Consider the following 6,568-nt stretch of genomic DNA (forward strand, 5'->3'; position numbering starts at 1 on the left):
CCCCTGAGCTGAAGGCCCTGCTCCTACACTTGGGAGCAATGGAGCACGTGGGTGCCCCTGTCCTTCTTGTGACCCGGGGATCCTCAGAGCAGACTGTCACTCCTGGGACTCCTCCCACGTTGCCTCTTGAGCACCTGTAAGCCACGCACACCCCCACAGCAGCGGGCTAAAGTTCAGATTGTGCGCTGCTTATAATTCTTGTGGTAGCTCTGTAAGCAGGCTCCCTGCCTGCCGCCCTAACTGCAGCTTTGGCTCCCCCAAATCAATCTCCTGCCTCCTACCTTCCAGAAGGTGGTCACTTTTCTACTTGTAGACTTAGAGTTTTTGTTCACTCCAAACTCCAATTGATTTCTCTGGTGTTCAAAGTGATTTGATAACTATCTGGCCGAGTTCCAGGGATGAGACAAACTTACGGTCCCCCTCCTCCTCTGCCACCTGAACTCCTCCCCAAGAACCCACTCTTACAAGGCCTGTGTCCGGCCTCACACCCCTCAGGACTCAGCTAAACAGCAGTTTGAAAAGTGCCCAGGACCTACGTACGTGAAGGGCACCCACTTACTAATCTTGTTTTTGTTTTCTCCTGTTTTTGTTTTACTTCCAGCGTGGTTAATGAGCAGTGTTATATGAGTGCTGGATGCACAATATAGGGAGTCCACAATTTTATACATTGCTCTGTGCCTGTCGGGATAAGTGTATTCTTAATCCCCTTCACCTGTTTCACCCACCCCCCACCCCCACCTGCCCTTGGTAACCATCCATATGTTCCCTATAGTTCTGAGTCTGGTTTTTGGTTTATCTCTTTTTTGCTTGGTTCCTTTGTTTTATTTCTTATGTTCCACATATGACTGAAATCATATTGTATTTGTCTTTCTCTGACTGACTTATTTCGCTTAGTGTTATACTCTCGTGATCCATTCATTTTGCTGCAAATGGCAAGATTTCATTCTTTTTTGTGGCTGAGTAACAGTCCGTTGCATAAATATCACCGCATCTTGGGGGCACCTGAGTGTCTCATTTGGTTCAGCCTATGACTCTTGATTTTGGTTCAGGTCATGGGGTCGAGCCCCGTATGAGGCTCAGTGCTGACAGTGGGGAGCCAGCCTGCAGTTTTCTGCCTCCTTCTCTCTCTGACCTCCCTCGCTTGTGCTCTCTATCAAAATAAATAAATAAACTTTAAAACATAATATACCACAGGCTCTTAATCCATCTCTGGAAGGACGCATGGACTACCTTCATAATTTGGCTATTGTGAAGAATGATGCAATAAACATCGGGGTGTATATCTTTTTAAATTAGTGTTTTCATATTCTTTGGAAAAATACCCAGTAGTGGAATTACTGGACCATCTGGTAATTGTATTTTTAATTTTCTGAGGAACCTCCGACTGTTTTCCACTGTGGCTGCACCCATTTGCCTTCCCACTGACAGTGCACAGGCCTCCTTTTCCTCCAGATCCACACCAAGACCTGTTGTTTCTTGTGTTTTGATTTCAGCCATTCGGACAAGTATGAAGTGATAAATCCGTGTGGTTTTGATTTGCATTTCTCTGATGATGAGTGATGCGGAGTTCTCAGTTTGTCCCCTATTCAGGATGATGTTAGCTGTGGGTTTTCATATATGACCTTTATTACGTTGAGCTATGTTCCCTCTATACCCACTTTATTGAGGGGTTTTACCGCAAATTTAAATTGTACTTTGTCAAATGCTTTTTTCTGCATCCATTGAAATGATCATATGGTTATCCTTTCTCTTATTGATGTTATGTATCATGTGGATTGATTTCGCAAACACTGAACCACCCTTACAACCCAAGAATATTCTTGCAATATTGCAACCCACGAATATTCTTGCAACCCAAGAATAAATCCCACTTGATTGTGGTGAATCATTTTTTTGATAACACTGTTGAATTTGGTTTCTACAGGAGTGAGGGGAGGTCTGTGCTGCTCTGGGCAGCAGTGGTCTGGAGCTCCTGAGGTTGGGGCCCTAACACCCACCTGCTCAGAGCTTGTCCCTGCACCATTTGGCTGCACTGCCCTGCAGCCTAACCCTGCTTGGGATCCTGAACTGCAGGCTTTCCAGCTTCTCCAGGTTTCCCTGTGCCACCAGCCCTAACCTGCTGAGGTCTTCTGGTGGTCTTTGTGTGTGTTCCCTCAGCCCTGGACTTAGGGGACTTCCGTGGTCACCCGGGAGGCGCATGTCCTGCTCTTGACTGGTAGACTATTCTAGGCATGGGGGGTAGAGGCCTAGGGCTTCCTTTGGACTGTACTTTTTTCCCTGGATTCTCGACTGCTCCGCTGAGCCCGGTGCCCATCACCCACCTGGAGGTGGGCACAGTTGCAGACATGGGACAGCTTGTCCCACTGCTCTGAGCCCCGCTGTGACTTTTGCCTTTCTGCTGGGGAGCGCCACTGCTGCCTGGGGTTCACTGTGGTAGTTGGAGGGGCAGTGGCCTCAGTGAATGTTGTGGGGACCCCATCATCCGTCAGACCACCCAGGGAAGGAGGGGGCCTGTTGTCCTCAAAGCTCAAGCCCGCTTCTCCAATCTCTTCACCTCTCATTGGGTCTCCCATGTCCCTCACCCTTTCCCTGACATTCTCCGTGTTTCCTTTCTCTGAACCGCTTCTGCGTCCCTCACCTCACCCCTCCTCACCCCCGCCAATTTCACTCCTCCCATGGGCCATTGCCTGCAAGGAAACTTCTGGCCTACTTCCCTCTCCCTAACTTTCCTCCACTCTAATTTTCTGAGGGGGTATTTTGCCCAGAGCGTCTCCCTCCAGCTGCCCTCCTGCCATCACTAAGGGGAACACTGCGGCCTGGGATGCAGCTTCTTGGCTAGACTTGTCCCTTGTTTTGGTGCCCCTCCTCCTCCCTCCCCTCCATTGCAGGCACCTGCTCTTGGACGTTCTCCATCCTGGGCCAGCACCCACACCTCCCTGTCCCCTCTCCTTCATCCCACCCTCACACTCTCGAGGCTTCCACTCTCCCTGTGGACTGGACTCTGTGTCTCCCTGGTCCCTCTGCACCCCTCCCCCATGGTCCCATGCCTGCTCACACCCCTTGCCCACATGCTGGGCCCTCACCAAGCTCTCCTCTCTCAGGACCCCCTCCCATGGGGCCCTGCCATCCACACCCCTCCTCCTGGCTCTTGGCCCAAATCCCCTCCTCTCCTGTCAGCCTCTGATTCAAGTTTGTTCTGAGACATTCAGGCCCCTTCCCAGACCCTCAGCACTAGTCTCCCCTGCTGCCTCCTGCCTTCCCCTCTCCCCCACTGACCAGAAAACTTCTTGAGGTCCAGCTACCCAGATCCTTGGCCCTCACCCTCTCCTTTGGTTCCTTGACCCCAGTGGACCCCACTCCTGACATCTGGTCTCCAAACTTGTTGTTTCTGCCAGGTGGTCAGCACCAGCCTTTCCACACAGCCAGCCTTCTCCCAGCCTGCCAGTCCTGGGCTGAAGTCCTTCCTTGGAGGGATGACCCGCCCCCCTCCCAGAACCATGCCCACCGTGCAGGTCCTTCTCCAAGGTGTGCACGAGGTGTGTCAGGTCTATTTTGTCTTCCACTGACCCTCCTTTCTAATATAGACTACCTTGGGCTTGCTGCCCTCTTTCTCAGAGACCCTCTGACTGCCTCTCCCCAGGGAAACTGGCAGGTCCATCCCATTCCCCACCTGGGGCCTCACCCTGCCATGCTTCTGCTCTGGTCCCAAGCCCACACCTTCTCCCTTCACCCCCAGGGCCTGGGCCACCCTAAACTCCCTTGTGGTCACAATCCACCCCACAGGCCCTCTGTGTCACTGTCCCCACCCTGCCTCTGGCTCCCTCTCCTGGCTCCTGTCCTCCACCCCCACCCCCCACGGACATTCCTTCTTCTCTCTCCTTCAGGCCCCTTGCCTATCTTCCTGTACTGGAAAGCCTCCTTCCTGTCCCTTGTACATGTGCATTTTCTGCATCCTCAAGACTTCAAGCAGCTCAGGACAACAGAGCTTTTCTGAGAAATATTTGATGAGCAGTTACTTCCAGGAGGCAGTTTCATTTGTGGTCTCCTCCTTGCCAGGATCCCTCAGTCTTCGTTATAACCTCACGGTGCTGTCCCAGGATGAATCTGTGTATCAGAGATTTTTCACTGAGGGACGCGTGGATGGTCAGGCCTTCCTGCAGATGACAGCGAGATAGACATGGCAGAGGCACAGGGACTGTGGGCAGAAGAAGTCCTGGTACCTAAGACATGAGATACAGAGACCAAGGACTTGAGAGAGAGCAGGAAGGGCCTCAGAATGACTCTGGCAGACCCCCTGGCCCTGTGGGTGCAGAAAGTAGGAGACAGTGGAGTGGGGGCAAGAGTGATGAGAGGCCTTTCCCAGGGAAGTTCACAACCAAGAGCAGAGACCTGTTCTCCTTCCACTGGATTTACCTGGGAGTGGAGGTGAGGCCTGAGATTCTGTGGACTTCAGCCCAGAGGTGGTCATTACTCAGCACAGGGAAGAGGTGGAGGAGAGGAGGGAGGGGCCCTTCTGGCTGGAGTCTGTCACTGGTGTGGGGAAGGCAGAGGAACACAAGATGGGATTTGTCACTGCTGGCTGGGGGCACACGCATATTCACTCCAGGATATCTGTGGCTGGGGAATCCGAGAGGACAACAGCACCAGGGGTTTCAGTCATTTCCATTATGATGGGAGCTCTTTCCTCCCCTATGACCCGAAGACCCATGGATGGCCAGTTCCCTGGTCCTCAGCGCAGATCTTGGCTAAGGAAATCATGATGCAGATGGCTTTCAAACCAGGCTTCCTCAGCCTATGTGCAGGGAGAGTTTTGTGTAAGCCTGCAGAACTATCTAGAATCCTGGTTGGACTTCTGGGCAGAACAGGTTCAACCCTGGTGCGGGGCCTTCCCCTCCCCCAGGCCCATTGACCTCCCCCCAACAACCCTGTCCAAGGAAATCTTCCCTGTCCTATGGGATGCACATATGTTCTGTTGGCCCCTGGTACCATGACCCACCTGTGCTGTTACAGCCTCTAGATAGAGACACCAAGCAAGTGGGGATGGAAATGCACCCCCCTAGTGTCAATAGTCCAGGAAGGCCATGGACCCTCTGACAGAAAACTGAACCAGGAAGGTGGGTGTCAGGCAGGAGAGGAAGCCCCCAGCCTCCTCATCACAGAGAATTCCCTTATTGTCCCCTCAGCCCAGGAGTCCTCAGGGACAGTTTGCCCCCTCCCCTCACCCCAGCTGCACTCCAGGGAAGGTGAGTAGCTCCTGCTCATGTGCAGCCATGGCCAGTGAGCATCACGTGATTGCATGTTCACCACTTGCCACTGTACTTTCCATGACAATGGTGAGTTTTCTGTTTTGTAGGTCCCTATCCTTAGTGCCTGTCACAGTACTGTGTTAGGATGCTCAGAGAAACAGACACAATAAGATACGTGCATCAAGGAAGAGGTGGGTGGGTGTATTTTAAGGAAGCAGCTCATGGGACTGGGGTGGGGCTGGAAGTCCGAAAATGTAGGGCAGGCTGGCAGGCTGGGTGTGGGAGAAGAGCTGACATGGCAGATGTGATCTGAAGGCAGTTTGGACAACGATCTGGATTGTGTTTCTTCCCTCTGAGATTAGGAGAGTCTTCAGTTTATCATTACCTTCATGTTGCACAACTTTTCCTTTGTTTTCAATGTCAGTCTGCCACAACCGTTGTGGAAATAATACATACAGATTCAAGAGCATAAATACAATACTAAGAATAAACAGAATGAAGTGACAAAGCTTCAGTGCCTTTTAACATTGCTTGAAATATACTAATCGTGAATCTTCTGGGTCTGAGAGGGAACAGGGAGCCATAACACCAGCAATGAATCACAACCTGCTGTGTCACAGAGCATCTAATACTGTACAACGCTTGGGAATGGCTTCTAGACTGTGTATGATTTAGTTCAAAGAAAACACTGTTTGAAATTTCTAAAATTAAAAAAAGATCTCTGTTATTTTTGTCAGAACTCACTGATGTCTTACTCTTGCTAACCATGTAATATTACGGGCAAATCATGCTCCAAAGCTGTGTGAATGTGCACGTGCTAAGCACATGCTGTCAGTGCCCAGAATGCAATGAACAATTAGCAATAATCAGGAAGAAAAGTGTGAAGAACATTATAAATGAACTTCACACAGTAAAGTCTTTGAAACAGAAAAACTTTGCATAATAGTCTTTACAGGTTTGGTAAGAGCAACCAACAGGGGAAAAGTGCCATCAGAAGTGACACTATCTACTGTGCAGTGAAGCAGAGCATTTTACATGGTGAACGAAGGCTGTGACCGGACTGTGAGCAGCACATGTCCCTGTGGTCCCTGTCACTGTGCTGCTGGCTGCAAACCGTGTGTCTGCCAGAATAAGACAAGTATTTGGACAACTTATAAATCAAGCAAAAAATCATAAGTGTTGTTTCAACTATGTCACCTGAATGTGTTTTAATCACTTCAATACTAAATTGAAGACTTGTAAGAAGGAGGGTTTTTGTTGATTTGAGAATCCAGTGCACCAAAGGTAGTCATCGGTGCTCAAACAAGATGTGACATGGTTAC

General features: G+C 50.5%; 1 protein-coding gene across 2 annotated transcripts in view; it reads left to right on the forward strand.

Annotated features, from left to right (window-relative positions):
- FLAI-K (saoe class I histocompatibility antigen, A alpha chain-like) overlaps positions 1–6,568 on the forward strand; it is a 184,168-nt gene that overhangs the window by 26,918 nt on the left and 150,682 nt on the right. The window lies entirely within an intron of this gene.

This window comes from Felis catus, chromosome B2 (genome assembly GCF_018350175.1).
Source record: "Felis catus isolate Fca126 chromosome B2, F.catus_Fca126_mat1.0, whole genome shotgun sequence".
NCBI lineage: Eukaryota > Metazoa > Chordata > Mammalia > Carnivora > Felidae > Felis > Felis catus.